General features: G+C 36.9%; 1 protein-coding gene across 6 annotated transcripts in view; it reads right to left on the bottom strand.

The window, feature by feature from the left end:
- LOC131425997 (uncharacterized) overlaps nt 1–16,577 on the bottom strand; it is a 399,851-nt gene that overhangs the window by 235,573 nt on the left and 147,701 nt on the right. Inside the window, exon 3 of one of the 6 annotated variants that reach the window (XM_058588367.1) lies at nt 7,166–7,226. The exons of the other annotated variants lie outside the window; for them this stretch is intronic. The gene's annotated coding sequence lies outside the window, so the exon portion shown is untranslated. The remainder of the gene's footprint in view (nt 1–7,165; nt 7,227–16,577) is intronic. 6 annotated transcript variants of the gene reach the window in all.

Below are 16,577 nucleotides of genomic sequence, written 5' to 3'. Positions count from 1 at the left end.
TGCCGATTGTACTCCACACAGAATCGCGTAGATTTCTGCTTGAAACACAGTACAGTATCTACCAAGTGAATGAGACTGCTCCAGCCTCATTTCACGACAGTAGACACCAGCACCAGCACGACCATTCAACAGAGAACCGTCCGTATAACAAACTATGTGTTCATCAAGTTGTCGTTCCAGACAACCAGACAACCATTCCTCACGAAAAGGATAGCTCACATTGAATGTTTTGAAAGGAAAACTGCATGTGAGAGTTAGGTCACTAGGAGCGAGTAAATACTCATCCCACGTAACCATTTGAGACCACAAGCGAGTGTGGCTGGTAGCATAATCTAATGGGTTACTGTTCCAAAGCCCTGTAACCTTAAGACGGTATGCACAAGATAATGCTTCTTGTTTTAGGAACACATGTAGTGGTTTAATGCACAGTAGCGCCTCTAGAGCAGCAGTAGGAGTTGTCGTGAATGCTCCTGTCATCGCCATTAGGACCATCCTTTGGAGATGATTTAGCTTTGACTGAACTGTCGCGACTTCTCCTTTCTGCCACCATACAAGACATCCATATGCTAAAATTGGTCTAACAATAGTTGTGTAGATCCAATTAATATATCTGGGTTTGAGTCCCCATGATTTTCCAAAAGCTCGTCTACATTGGCCGAAAGCCATGCAAGCTCTTTTAATTCTGAAGTCAATGTGAGCAGACCAATTCAGTTTTGAGTCAAGAATAACCCCGACGTATTTAACTTGTTCGACCACAGTGACCTCTGAACCAAAGAACTGCAACGGACGAGCTCCTGTGATTATCCTACGATGAGTGAAAAGCACCATTGATGTTTTGCCCGGATTTACAGATAATCCAACCTGACAACACCATTGTTCAACAGATCGCAGGGCTTGCTGCATTAAATCAAAGAGAGTGTTAATGCTTATACCGGTCATCAATATATGATAATCGTCGGCAAAACCATAAGTCGGAAATCCAAGGTTATTAAGTTTCCTTAACAAACCATCAGCGACAAGGTTCCATAAAAGTGGGGATAGTACACCACCTTGAGGACACCCACAGACACTTAGCTTTCTAATCTCTGCTTGCCGAAGCGATGAACAAAGAAGTCGATTGCTAAGCATTGCGTGTATCCAATTTGTGATACTTGAAGGTATGCCATGACCACGGGCTGCTTCCAGAATTGAATTGAAAGACACGTTATCAAAGGCACCTTCAATATCTAGGAAAACTCCCAAGCAAGATTGCTTTTGTGAGAAAGCTTTTTCAATGTTGTACACAACATCATGTAACAGGGTTGTAGTGGACTTTCCACGCTGGTAAGCATGTTGCATTCCATGTAGCGGATGCAGGCCCAAACTAACATCTCTGATATAGTGATCGACTATGCGTTCCACTGTTTTAAGAAGAAATGAGCTTAGACTGATAGGCCTGAAACTCTTCGCTTCCTCATAAGTGCCGCGGCCGCCTTTGGGAATAAATTTGACAATTATTTCCTGCCAGGCTCTTGGAATATATCCTGTCGCAAGACTAAAAGTAAGTATTTTCTTCAAAACATGTTTGAAATGTTCATACCCTTTCTGCAGTAACACTGGGAAAACTCCATCCTTTCCAGGAGACTTGTACGGAGCAAAACTCTCAACTGCCCATTTGACCGATTCAATCGTCACAACGCTTCGAGCAAGGGCCCAAGAATCGTAACTACCTGAAAAAGTCTCGGGAAGAGCTGTCGGTGATGGATCCATACATCCTGGAAAGTGAGTGTTAAAAAGATAGTGAAGTACATCACCTTCATCAGACAAGTGTTCACCATCTGAAGTTCTTAAGAAACTGACATTAAAGTCCTTAGACTTCGAAAGTAACTTATTTAATCTGCTAGCCTCGTTGAGACTAGAGACATTTGTGCAGAGGCTTTTCCAACCACTTCGCTCAGACGATCGAAGAGCATTTTTGTAAGCCCTTCGAGCCAACACGAATGCCTCCGACCCATTTCTGCGACGGTGGTTCCAAGCTCTTCTGCATAGTTTCCTTAGTCTAGCAAGTTCAGCATTCCACCAAGGAGTTCCTCTAGTAGCTCGCACAATACGAAGTGGACAAGCCTCTTCATATGCTGCAACTATGAGTGAGTTTGTCTCGTCGACAACATTTTCCAAATCAATTGGGGTTTCAATTGTTGGTTGGTACCCGTAAAATCTAGTCGCCAAGCCCTCTTCATAGAGGTCCCAGTTTGTAGATTTGGGATTACGATATGTGATAATATCAAATTTAACGTTTGAATGATCAAAGAATATGTACTTATGATCAGACAACGAAGGTTCGAGCTCATCGGAGACGAGCCAATTCACCAACTCATGCGCAATTCTATCAGAGCAGAGAGTTACGTCCAAAACCTCCTCTCTGCCAGATCTCGCAAAAGTTGGACGGTTTCCTGCATTGACTATGTGCAGGTTTGTACTGCTCACAAATTCCATCATATCAGAGCCTCTCGAATTTATATCTGTGCTGCCCCAAATGATATGGTGAGCATTTATGTCACTGCCGATTACAAGCGGTAAATCACTTTTGCAGCAGTATGATACAACCTTTTTGAAGTCATCGCTTGGCGAAGGTTGGTTATGCGGCAAATATGCCGAACAATAGACATATTTCCTGTCTATGCCATCAGTAGTCATACCAACTGTGACAGCACAAATATCCCGAGTTGTGAGCTCCGATATGAGAGAGACATCGAGAGCACTATTTGCAAGTATGCATGCTCGAGGCATTTCACGTGGATTTGTCATTCCGGTCTTGTTAAAGGCAACAAAGACTGGGTTTAACAATTTTCCAACGTAGAAGTTTCCCTTTTGGAAATATGGTTCTTGAACCAAAGCTAAAGAAGCTTTACCTTCTTGCAGAAGTCTGGATAGATTCATAGTTGCTGTACGTTTATGCTGGAGATTGATTTGTGCTACTCTAACCATTATCAATTAAAGTAACAAACACTCCACCTCCAGCACTTACCGTACAACAACTACAAGAAACCAAATATATTGGCTTATAATCGCCTATAGCGAACCATGTAAGGATTTTTTTAAATGTTTTAATCATTAAAATCCCACGAGTTGCGAAGAAAGAAGTCGTCCACTGTGCCAGAGCTTCGCTTAACACAGTAAGGGAAAATCCCAAGATATTCCGTTCACGACTGCATTGTTTAACCTCCTGCAGCCATTCAGCCATCGGCACGGAAATACACCTTGACTTAGGAGTTCCTATTTTTGTGGCCTTTTACGACATGGAACAGGAAACCAGTGGATCAATTCTTGGTAAAAAATAATTCCGCCGGATGCCACACGGCTTACCTGTTTGGTGGACTTATACCACCGGTACAGGTGGACCGTAGCGTTATTCTTAGCCAGTTGGGAAACCGCTACCGACACTACACGGCTATCTAGGCTGCTCAGAGAGGGAAATTGACATTGATGGTCAACTTCCATGGATGGCCGAGCAGCCATCAAACGTTTAATAACAATATTTAGTAATCGAGACTTCAGTCAATAACGAGCAATGTCTAAATTACCCTGCTCTTCAAGCCATTATCATGGTCTAACAAAGACGAAAATTTCGTATAGATAAGTTTGCATTGAGTCCCTTCACACAACCAAAGTTCAAATCAAACTGTGTCCCAGTTGAACTGTTAAAAAGAAATCAAATAAAAATGTGTAGCATACTAATTAACCAAAATATCAAAGATGAAAAGTTTTATGAACATGACTTAGTGAAGGACCTATCGCCAATGATAATGCAAATGGGTGAATAATTTGTTCCTAATTAGTTGTTAATTAGTTACAGTAGTTTTGAATTTATTGCTAATTTTTTTCCAATTTTTCTTGAGTACTACGCTAAGTTCATATGAATTTAACGAAGTAACCCTCCTAAATAAGCTTGAAAACAAATCGAAACCAAGAGGATAATTTGTTGCTTATTAGTTGCTAATTAGTTATGGTAGTTTTGAATTTGTTGCTCAATTTTTATTTTCAGCTTTTCTTGAGTACTTCGCTAAGTTCATATGAACTTAACGAAGTAACTCTCCTAAATAAGCTTGAAAGCAAATCGAAACCAAGTGGATATTTTGTTGCTTATTAGTTGCTAATTAGTTATGATAGTTTTTAATTGGTTGCTAAATAAGCTTCAAATCAAATCGAAACCCAGTGGATAATTTGTTGCTTATTAGTAGCAAATTAGTTACGGTAATTTTGAATTTATTGCTCAATTTTTGTTTAATTTTTCCTGAGCACTTCTTTAAGCTCATATTAAGTTAACGATGTACCTCTTCTAGATAAGCTTGAAGCAAATCGAAACCCAGCAGATAATTTGTTCCTTATTAATTGAGGTAGTTTTTTTTATTTTTCGATTACTTTGATAAGTTTACATCAAGCCAACGAAGCACTCCTTCTAACTAATAAAGGCTGTCCCAGAAAGTATGGACGCAACCAAAAACCGCTGCCATTTCGCAATGGTTCAGAATCTGTCAATTTTTATGGCTGCGTCCTGTTGTTTACACTCTTCTCTAACCACTTGTGCAGTTGTTTATTCGTTTTCATTAGTTTGTTTCGAAATGCGTGGACTTTCAGCAGAACAACGTCGAAAAATTGTCTACAAATGGTGCACAGAACGCGGACTGTCACTAAGAAATATAGCAAAAATGGTAGGAGTAAGTGAAAAAGCTGTGCGAAATGCAATCAGGAAGTTCGTTGAGGATAACACCTTTGAGGATAAACCGAAAACGGGTCGAAAAAAAGGTCCTGCAAACCCTCAGTTGGATAAACGTATACTGAAGCCGTTCGAGCAAACGAAGGAGGTTTCAGTTCGGGATGTGACCAAAAAAGTGGACTCTTCGAATGCAAATGTTCTTCGTGCTAAAGAACGTTTGAATCTTTGAACCTATAAGAAGCAGAAACAACCAAAACGAAGTCCGAAACGAGGAGCATCGATCAGGCCGAGGGTTCGAAAGCTGTACAATACGATTCTTGCTGGAAATTTGAACTGCATAATCATGGACGACGAAACCTACGTGAAACTCGATTACAAATCCTTGCCGGGACCACAATATTATACGGTGCTAGAAGAGCAAGTGTTAAACCAGCCCGAGACATCGATTGAAGTCGAATAATTTGGTAAGAAAGCTATGGTCTAGCAAGAAATTTGTAGCTGCGGTAAGATTTCGAAACCCTTCATTACCACTGTTTCAATGAACAGCGAAATATTCATCAAGGAATGTTTACAAAAACGACTTCTACCCATAATTCGAAGCCACAAATATCTTGTTGTCTTCTGGCCAGATCATGTTTCTTGCCACTACTCGAAATCAACGGTAGAATGGTATACTACCAAAAATGTCACTTTCGTCCCAAAAAACATGAATCCACCAAATTGCCCACAACTTCGACCAATTGAGGAATTTGGGGCATAAACGAAGGCACATCTTAGGAAACATGTCTCGGCAGCCGAAACCATTCAACAGTTCGAAAAAGATTGGAAAAAAAGCGTCAAAACTTGTCGCCAAGAAGTCTGTACGGAATTTAATGAGGAACGTTCGCAAGAAGGTGCGCTAGCTAGTCTACAATGGCTAAGTAGCAAATGATGAGAATAATATTCTGTTGTTGTAGTCTAATATTATCAGTATATCGAATACAATTTGAATATCTAACACTTATTACAATTATTTACAGCGAAATCAAAGTGCGTCCGTACTTTCTGGGACATTCTTTAAGCAATCTATCTACTGGGCTTCGGTTTGTTTCCAAGCTTATTTGAGAGGTCTGCTTCGTTAACGAAATATGAACTCAGCAAAGTACTCAGAAAATAAGGCAACAAATTCAAAATTACCGTAACTAATTAGCAACAAATTATTCGCTTATTTGCGTTATCATCGGCAAGCGGTGCGCCTCATGCCAGTTCATGTTGAAAAAAGTTTTATATAATTACATCACTTGATATGTAAAATCATACAGCAACGTAACAAAATAGAAACAATTAATATTGAATGTGATAAATATGAACGTAAAAAAATAATTAAACAACCAGAGTTAGTATTAAATCGGCTTGCACCCTGTGCGGTACGTTTACCGCCATGGGGAAGGTTGCCGTGCGCATCAGCAAGCGGACCTTCTGCCGATTTATTTGATGCGCAGTTTGTCTCGCGCGAGTTTGTCGAACAGTTTCTTCGGGCAGTTTTTGAATGGTTTTGCGAGTAGTTTTTTTTAAACAGTTCTCCAATTAGTTTTCTGTGCAGTTTTTTCGAGAATCTGAGTATTTTTTGAGAAACTTTTCTGCTGCTTTTTAAGTATTTCATTCGAGTAGTTTCTCGATTGATTTGTATGACGTTTTATTCAAACAGCTTAGAACAAGCAGTCTCGTAACATTTTTCGAGAAGATTTCAAGAACAGGGTTTCAAACAGTTTCTCAAGCAGTTTGTTGAAGTATTTTCTAGTAGTTTTCTCAAACTGTTTCTTCTAGTAGCTTTACGAGAAAAAAACTTTCTTGTTCGAGCTATTTTCAGGCAATTTCTTCGAACAGTTTTTAACAAAATTGTCGAACTGTTGGAAAACCCGAATTTCGAACTCGAAGAACCATAGTGTTATACACTATTCGACTCATCTCGACGAAATCGGAAATTTTCGCTCTTAATTTTCCGAAGATGGCTGAACCGATTTCAACAAACTTAGGCTCGTTTTGAAAGCTACTGTTGGGCAATTGATAAAGTTCGAAGATCAAATGGCTGTCACTTTTGGTTCCGAAAATATAATGATATAAGTGACGTAATCGACGAATTAATATTTTTCTACCCGTACAATTACTTCAGATTGTCATCTCTGATCACGCTTAAATGTATTATTGCTCTTACGGTTGGTCTGAGAAATGTTACCGAATATGTGACATAAACGCTGAAGCATGCTTTTGTGAACTACCCGAATTAATTTGAATAAATTAGTGTCAAAAATTAGACCAAATTCGTGTCAGAAATTGTCTCAACAAAAAGGCAAAAAATATGTTAATGAAGGTTTTTTTCAAATTACCAACTTTCCAAAATTGTTTATTGGAAACAAATTTAAACCGATCTCAATAATAGGGATTTATTGAATTTAAACAAAAACAAATCCTTCGAATCAATGTACTCACGCTATTTATTACGTCAGATCCGTATTCCTGTCGTTCTCGCACAGATTGGAATGGAACTCACCTGGAAAAAAGTAAGGAAAGAATAAGAAAAAATATGTTTAGTACATAAAGTAAACTTTTGAGTTTGTTTTTGAAAAGGCTTACATAGAAAGACCATACCAGCTAGGTAAAACCCGATTTTGAAGCTTATCATATACCATTCGATTCAGTTCGACGAGATCTTCAAATGTGTATGAGGGTTATATAGCAAATATTTGCACTAAATTTGCTCTGAGTCGACGATTTTTACAAATTTGTTATTTGAATGATCTTGCAGTTTAATAGGTTCCTATTGAATGTGATTCGAATTCGACTTTCGGTACCGGAAAGACCGAATAAAGAGGGTGTTGAAAATTTCTGTGTGGCGAACCTCAAAAGCCATCTAAACTGGATTCGATGCTTTGTCAATATATGAGCCACTTCGCAGTTATCTAGATTGTCTTTTAAAAAGGGGCTATATTTTTTTAGCCAACTTTTCAAAAGGTTATAGTTGCAAAGTGACAAATCCTACCAAAATGTGTTTTGCTATTCATCTTCCCCAAATCAGTCAAATTTTTTAATAGAAATAATGAAAAGATGTGATTTAAAAAAAAAGTTCATCAAAACCAAAAATAATGTAGTTTTGTGTATCAACTTTGAATTTATGAAATTGATTTCTTTTCCAAAGTACGATTCGTTCACTATTTTGTTCAATATTGGAATAGGCAAATTTTACTAATTTTGTGAACATAACTATTATAACACATTTTTGTAGGATTTATCATATTTCGACGATTTGAATAAAACGATGAAATAAAAATTTGGCCATTTTCAAAAGACAGTCTAGACAAATTTTGGAAAAAAGACAAGGTATGCAAAATGCCTTTTCTTGACAAACTCTACATGGTCAGAAAGATCCTTTAAAATCCGAGAGGGTATCGCGAAACGAATTCTAAATTGAAAAAAAAATCGGTTTAAAAATATTTTAAGTAAATTTACTTAAAAACAATAAAAATAAAGGAGTTTTCAAACTTAAAATTTCACTTGTCCAGTACTGATATTTTTGTCAAAAATCGGCAACTAGCTATAGAGTACTTTGCGAAATCTTCTCACAAATTGAGTTTTTTTGGATGATGACTTTTAGTTCAGCTTTAGATAAAAGGATTGGAAAAAAATTTCCTTAGAAAAACCTTTTTTCTTTGAAAGTGTTCATTTTGCAAGGCATTAACGGTTGGTAGGACAAAATTTCATCGAAATTGAAAATATTATTTTGTGAGTCGTAAATTAAAAGAAGTTGCTGTTTTTGTAAAACGCGAATTTTTAATTTTTTCTTTGCATTTTTGAAAATTTTTAAGATCGTGTTTTTTTTTCAGTGTATTGATTTGGAATTTTTCGAAATTTTTATTTCATTAGTAAAACAAATTTTTGTACAGCCTTTTTTGGCATTTTTCGACTGCGATCAATTCGAAAAGAAACCGTTAGAAAAAAAAGTTGGGCCCTTTTCAAAAGACAGTGTAGGTCGATTTCGGTTGAAACAAAGTCTACATGTCCAGAAAGTTCCATCAAAATCTGAGAGTGTGCTGCCAACTCCGAATACGTTTTGGCGCGAAATTCGTGTACACTGAAAAAAATCGATTTTAAAAACTGTAAAGTCGATCTATAAAAAAATCATTATTAGTAAGAGTGAAATTTATATTATTTTTTTTTGCAAATCCTAAATTTTATTTTTGTAATTTTCTAAATCTTTCAAATCGAGTTTTTGCAGTGCACGAAACGATTTGAAATTTTTTCAGTATTTTTATTACACTAGTACAACAAATTTCTGTAGGATTCATCATTTTACAACAATTTGGAAAAAAATTGAAGAAAAAAATTTGGAAAAACAAAGTATGCAAGGTGCCTTTTCATGATAAAGTCTACATGTTTAGAAAGATTCATTCAAATCTGAGAGGGTACTGCCAATCCAGTCCTACACTGAAAAAAATCGATTCAAAAAACTTAAACTCGATTCACAAAAAAAAACAATATTTTTGGTTTTAGTGAAATTTATCGCATCAAACGTCCATATGTTGCAAAATTGAAAAATTGTAAGAAAATAAACGAGTTCGGTAACTACAAAATTTCTTGTCCAATGCGTTTGTCAATTATTGGCAACTAGCTATGGATTATTTTATAAAATTACCCCAATAATTCAGTTTTCTATTAAAATACACTGAAAAAAACTTGTTCGAACACCAAATTTTTCTTTTAGGAAACATTATTTTTATGAGCATGAACTTAGCGAGGCACCTCTCGCCGATGATAACGCAAATAGGTGAATAATTTGTTGCTAATTAGTTTCGGTAATTCTGAATTTGTTGCTCAATTATTTTTTTAGTTTTTTGAGCACTTTACTAAGTTCATATGAAGTTAACGAAGGCCCCCTTTCGTATATGCTACGAAACAGATCGAAGCCCAGTGAATAATTTGTTGCTAATTGGTTGCTAATTAGTTTCGATAATTCTGAATTTGTTGCTCAATTATTTTTTAGTTTTTTGAGTACTTCACTAAGTTCATATGAAGTTAGCGAAGCCCCTCTTTCAAATATGATTCAAAACAGATCGAAGCCCAGTGAATAATTCGTTGCTAATTAGTTACGATAATTTCGAATTTGTTGCTCAATTTAATTCATTTTTTTGAGTACTTCACAAAGTGCATATGAAGTTAGCGAAGTTCTCAAACAAATGAAAACTAAATTGAGCAACAAATTCGAAATTATCGTTACGTACTCAAGAAAATAAAAACAAAAATTGAGCAACAAATTCAAAATTACCATAACTAATAAGCAACAAATTATTCACTGGGCTTCGATCTGTTTTGAAGCAAATTTGAAAGATGGCCTTCGCTAACTCCATATGAACTTAGCGAAGTACTCAAAAAAAAAAAATTAATTGAGCAACAAATTCGAAATTATCATAACTAATTAGCAACAAATTATTTACTGGGCTATGATTTGTTTTGAAGCATATACGGAAGCTTTGCTGACTTCATATGAACTTAGCGAAGTACTAAAAAAAATTTAAAAAAACTGAGCAACAAATTCAACATTACTGTAACTAATTAGCAACAAATAAGCAACAAATTATTCACCTATTTGCGTTATCATCGGCGAAAGGTGCCTCGCTAAGTTCATGTTCATATTATTTTTTTATTTGAAAGTGTCCATCTTCCAATACACTCAAGTCCCTTTTTATGCGATTTCTATGCGGTTTTATGCGAATTTTCAAAGCTATGCAGTTTTTGAAAGCGAATTTTCGATGATCTGAGACTTTTTTATGCGGCGCGTATCACCCGCAGAAAAAAAGCCTTCCCTCAAATCTCTTGCATGCCATTTTTATGCGAATACAGATACTTTTTCTTGGAAATTTCAATGTTACGCAGTTTTTTATGCGATACGCACGGGAAAAAGACTTAAGTGCACATGGGCGATTTGAGAGGAATACAATGACCTCCCTTGGGACAAAATTTCAATAAAATAAAGTTTTTTTAAATCGTAAATTAAAACATTTTTTTTATTTTTTTTTTTATTTTTATTTTTTTTTAAATTTTTGTAATTTTTCAAAAATTGTGTGTTTTTAGTGTAGGACTTGATCGGATTTTTTCAGTATTTTTTTTTCACTGGTATAGCAAATTTTTTCAGGTTTCTTTAATTTTTTGATTATAACCATTTTTTGTGATTTTTTCAGTGCTTTTTTTTTAGTGTAGGCCTTGATTTTATTTTTTTTTTGTATTTTTTCTCACTAGTACAACAATTTTTTACAGGATTTTTCTTTCATTTTTCGACTATAACTATTTAGGAACAAAAAATCTATGGAAAAAGTTTGGCTCTTTTCAAAAGACAGTCTAGATTAATCAGTGTTGGTGATTGCCGAAAATTTGACAGAAGCTGCTATATTGCTATCTATATTGTATACAACATTTTCAATCCGGTAGAAGATGCTATAAGAACTCGAGTCTCTCAATGCATGAACCTCGAGAGAATTTTTCTACATTTCTTCTCTCCACTTCATACTCTGAGTATTTCATGGCCCTTAAACAAAATTTCAGTCTGATAATGATCGCCGCTGTGTGGAATTTACCAAGAGAGAATCGCAAGTTGACAATTATCGCAGAAAATCGAATCGATGATTCGACTTGATGATTCTCATACTAGGTTGCAATATTTCAAAACCCTTGTGTGGAGCATTCACATACATTTGCATAGACACAACTTATACAAAGATTATATGCACATAGTTAGAATAAGCGGCAATAGTAAAATGATTCTATCGCAATTATCAACTGCCTGTATAGAATCGGATCGCGAAACGAGAATAAGCGACCGTTTGTTGCTTCAGAGAAGATCCCCACAGCAGCGTGCTAACCTTTGATTCTCAGAAATGTCATCGAGAGAAATTCGCTCTCGCACTGGTGTCTCTTCTATGTTGAATGAGCCATGCCGGGTTTTTGTTGTTGCGATGATATCCGTCTGTCTTTGATGGCACTGATTCAATCGTTGAAGAGTTGCCAGTGAGCGTTATTTGATACGATAAAAGCCATCCTTGAGATTAATTCAGAACAAAAGAAAAACAAAGCACGCCCAGTGGTTTGTTTGTTACAGAGTCTATATATTCAGAAAGTTTCATCCAAATCTGAGAGGGTGCTGCCAACATTTGTTCAGAGTTGGTACGAAATTAATCTATACAGACGTCTCATATGAATGACGAACCGCTAGCTGGAAGTACTAGTTCATCTCCAATTTGCTAATGCTCTGATGAATCGAAGACGAAACGTAAAACATATAAAAGTTTCCAAGTACACTGTTTTTTTGGTTTTTCAGAGAGAACGTTAGCAGTACAATTCTTTTGTGAAACATTGCAGAACAAAAAACAAACTCCATGACAATATTTCGTATGCGAGTAGTAGTTTCCTGATTGGATGTGATTTAATCGGTAGGAGGGATCGGAAAACCGTTCGAAATACGAAATTTGGAGACAGATACCAGATCATAAATGTCGTTCAAGGTCGTTTTAAACAATTTGGTCTGCAACTGCATATTGCTTGCCAAACATGCAATTATTTTTATGTTCAATTTAGCCTTCTTTCACAATTTTCAGAGGTTACTCGCATACGAAATATTGTCATGGAGTTTGTTTTTTGTTCTGCAATGTTTCACAAAAGAATTGTACTGCTAACGTTCTCTCTGAAAAACCAAAAAACAAACTCCATGACAATATTTCGTATGCGAGTAATAGTTTCCTGAATTGATGTGATTTAATCGGTAGCAGGGATCGGAAAACCGTTCGAAATACGAAATTTGGAGACAGACCCAAGATCATTAATGTTCAAGGTCGTTTTAAACTATTTGATCTGCAACTGCATATTGCTTGCCAAACATGCAATTATTTTTATGTTCAATTTAGCCTTTTTTCACAATTTTCAGAGGTGTTTCTCACTCGTTTCTTAAGTAATTTCAATTTTTCGATATTTACTTCTCGAGTTCAATCCCGACTGGAAATTTCCATTTGTGGAAGTTGCCTCGTTCTCGTCTAGAGTAGAAATCCGGTACCCTTTCAGTCGAAATACACCCGGTAAAGAACATCATCGTATCATAGTTTATTTTTAGTAATCAATCACCCACGTTCACCGGCAGCAATTAGAACCTTCCACTGATCAGCTCTGCAGCTGTCAGCCGTGTCAAGCGTGAGATCACTTTATTGTAGTAATATGAATTACCTCACACATTCCGACAGGTCGTCGTCGATTTATCAGCCCACAATCGCAAAGTGACGGGATCAAAGCGATAGAAATAGCCCCCCAGCAACCCTACTAGTGCCGTTGTGATTGATCTGCCCTCTTCGCCGGGGACCAACGCAGAGACCGCGCGTCGCGTTCGTTCGTGTCAGACAGAGTGGCGTTGTTGGATAGTCTCGGGGAGGATGAAAACAATCACCGGAGAGAAATCCAACCCGCTTTTCCTCCCAATTCCCCCTTGCCCACGCCTGAATCGGGCCTAGTCGAAGATTGTAATTATCGTGTAATTTGCACAAATTATGGAATGTTGTGTAAGTTTAATAAGTTTCAGCTGCCAGCGCCGCGAATAGTTGCATATATCAGCGAAAAAAAAAATGTCGAATGGTGTTAATTTTATGGCCAGTTTACATCTCTATACTAGAACAACATGACGTTTAGCACGGCCGCGGAATGCGGCGAGGAAAAGGTCAACTGTGCTAGCCGCCCTAGGATGGGAGGGCCCAAGATGAATGCGGCGGTTGATTGAAAATAGTTGTAAGTGGAGATAAATTTATGTAAATGGATTAAAAACTGACCACCGATCGATGGTTCGTGTGTGCCACACACACACACCGACTTAAACACCGATTAGGCGATGGGTCAGGGTCTATAGTCGTGTTCTGACTGCAGACCAGTACAAAAATACAAGATCAATCAGCGAGTTCTTGTTCTTACGTCAGCACCCGTTCGAGTTCGAGTTTTAATCCGATAGGACACTGATCTTTCCACTCCACCCGATGAGTTTTTTTTTGGTAGGATTTATTTTTCCTTACGTCTTCTCCTATTTTCGGAGGCCACCCGATTCAAGTGTGCCAGATTATGGCTGAATTAGAGACCTAATAAACTCAACCGGCAGCAGCCGTCAGGTTCGGTGTCGCCCGCGGGGCGGAAAAGCAAAAATCCCACCATCAGCAGCAGCACCGCCCCGTGCTGACTCAATATTTCACAACTTAATCGGTGGTCACGATCTTAGCTTACCCTTTGTCTACCCGTCTGCCTGCCTGCCTGCATAAATGTTCGCTATCCGGAGCTTTCGGTTTCGTTTCGTGTGATTTTTATTTGAGTGCTAGTGCTAAGAAGGGCACTTATTTGTTATGCTTTGTATTGCGAAGAAAACCCTTCGGGTGTCCAGTTGGTACTTTCAGCTGTCTATCGGACTATCTGAATGGAGGCCACCGTCGGCGTTTTTTTTGTTTTTCAAGTGATCGGAAAATCGAGATCGAAATTAGCAACCGCGCAGTTACGAGTTTTTGGCGCGAACCCCAAGTTCGTTCCGAGCTTTGTACAAGCGTAGGTAATTCAAAAGCTAACCTTGCCACAGGAATGTCAATTCAATCGACCCCAACCCCAAGTTGCAGTGATCGTAACACGCGAATTACCACGATTAGTGACTAACCCAGTACAGGGAGGTAATTATCTACCATAGGGGGTGGAGCGGTTTGGGAATTAACTCCACTTCACAACTCACTTCCTATTCGCTACCAGTAGTCATTAGTCAACAAAAAAAACAACATTTGCTATCTGTCCTATCGATTTGATGATAGTTACAAAAGGCTACCTCGCACGGTAAATAGTAAAAGGATGAATAGAAAGAAACAAAAAACACTTCGCCTATTGGCACTCATTTTTCAGAGGATTATCACTAGAATCATCAACAGCTCGATTGCATGATTCCAAATTCGTGAAAAGGAAGAAAAAAATTGACCATTTCTACACTGAGGAAAAAGCAGTTCAAAAAATTTCATAAGAATAGGACATTGTACGAGTGTTGAAGTACATGAGGAATATCAGCGGTCCAACATGACTGCCTTGTGGAATCTCAGATGGAGTGATACTGGCAACCCGATCAAATGGTAATAACAGAATTAAAACAACTGGAGTAACTTATTTCAGACATATTTTGTAACAAATTTTGAAATATTTTTGGCTGGTAAGCTGTTAAAATTACACAAATCATAACAAAAAAGACTCTAGTGGGAACAAAATTGTAACAGATTTTGAATCGTTTGTATCACAATTATTATTGAATTTGATATAACTACAGAAGTCCGAAAGCAGAAATTTATAACAACAGTTGTAATAAATTAGATGGCAAATTTAACACAGAAAAACTATACCACAGCCAACTTTTAACATCGTTTCAATCCAAAATTATTGAATAAATTAAAAATAAAATAAAATTAAATGAATAATCTATTTAGTGATCTGATTTCTTCTTTTAGTTTTTTTAAATTCTGATCATTATTGTTCGATATAAAGCAACGGAAGAACTCTTTTTTTTTTCTAATAATGAACGTTGTCATGAGTCTTGCAAATGAAAATAAAATATCATAACTGATTTTTTTTTATTATATTGTTACTCTTTTTCTTTTTTAACGACTATGTTTAGTAGTCAATATTTCTTTTTTCTTTTTGCGATATTCTCCTAACCAGAAAACTTTTTTTTTTGTAGAAACAGACAATGAAAATTATAGAATGATTTTACTCAAGGGAGAGCAAGGATGTGAAAATATAGAACGGAAAAGTGAGGCGTGACAGAGGGTCATTTAAGCAAGCAGACCCTCTGTCACGCCTCACTTTTCCGTTCTATATTTTCACATCCTTGCTCTCCCTTGAGTAAAATCATTCTATAATTTTCATTGTCTGTTTCTACAAAAAAAAAGTTTTCTGGTTAGGAGAATATCGCAAAAAGAAAAAAGAAATATTGACTACTAAACATAGTCGTTAAAAAAGAAAAAGAGTAACAATATAATAAAAAAAAATCAGTTATGATGTTTTATTTTCATTTGCAAGACTCATTTCATTTGCAAAAAAAAGGAAAAAAAATTATATTGTTATCATAAGTTTTAGCATTCAACTGTTTTCATTTGTTAAATATCTCAAAATAACATAAATTGTTATACATATCAACTGTTGATATACTTGTGTTATGATTTTGTTATGTGCATCTGATCGGGAATTACTGTGGTGGTGTGGTTAATTTTTTTTCAAAAAGTTTTTTTTTATTCGGCTCCTTTACACTTAAGCTTAACGCGGCCGTTTTACAGTAAAAAATATTTATTTTTTGCTGGGTCTTGTAATTTTTTTCTTTGGAAGAGAGACGCTGGCGGTGTCTAGGGAATGAAGGGGTAGCAGTGGTTCGCTATTCACACTCCCGTCCATTGGTTCAGCATCACTGTTATTGGCGGAACAATCGTTATTTTCTCCACAGGCCTTGGGTAGGTTATTAGCTGCAGCTGGTGCACTTTCTTCTATAGGAGATACTGATGGTTTCGTTGAAGGGGATGCTTCATTGTTGATGGTGACTGTGGTTGCTTGGGGTTGGTGTGAAGGAAGGACCGTTGTCCTTTGGTGTAGTTGTCTTCTTATCCAGTTTATCACATGGCTTACTGTAGTGACAGCTTTTTGGCAATATTGACATGTGGCCATCTGATTGTCATAGGTAACAAGTGGTTTGCACGGTATTCTTGTATCCTGACCGAATGTCACATAAGAAGGTATAGGCCTCCTCAAGCGCATGCGTAACAAACGTACGCCATTTAGAATACCGGGGAAAAAGTTCTTCCACTTTTCTTTTTCGATA

Source organism: Malaya genurostris, chromosome 1 (genome assembly GCF_030247185.1).
Source record: "Malaya genurostris strain Urasoe2022 chromosome 1, Malgen_1.1, whole genome shotgun sequence".
NCBI lineage: Eukaryota > Metazoa > Arthropoda > Insecta > Diptera > Culicidae > Malaya > Malaya genurostris.
Note: the sequence above shows the minus strand (reverse complement) of the source record. Positions and strands in the feature narration are given on the sequence as shown.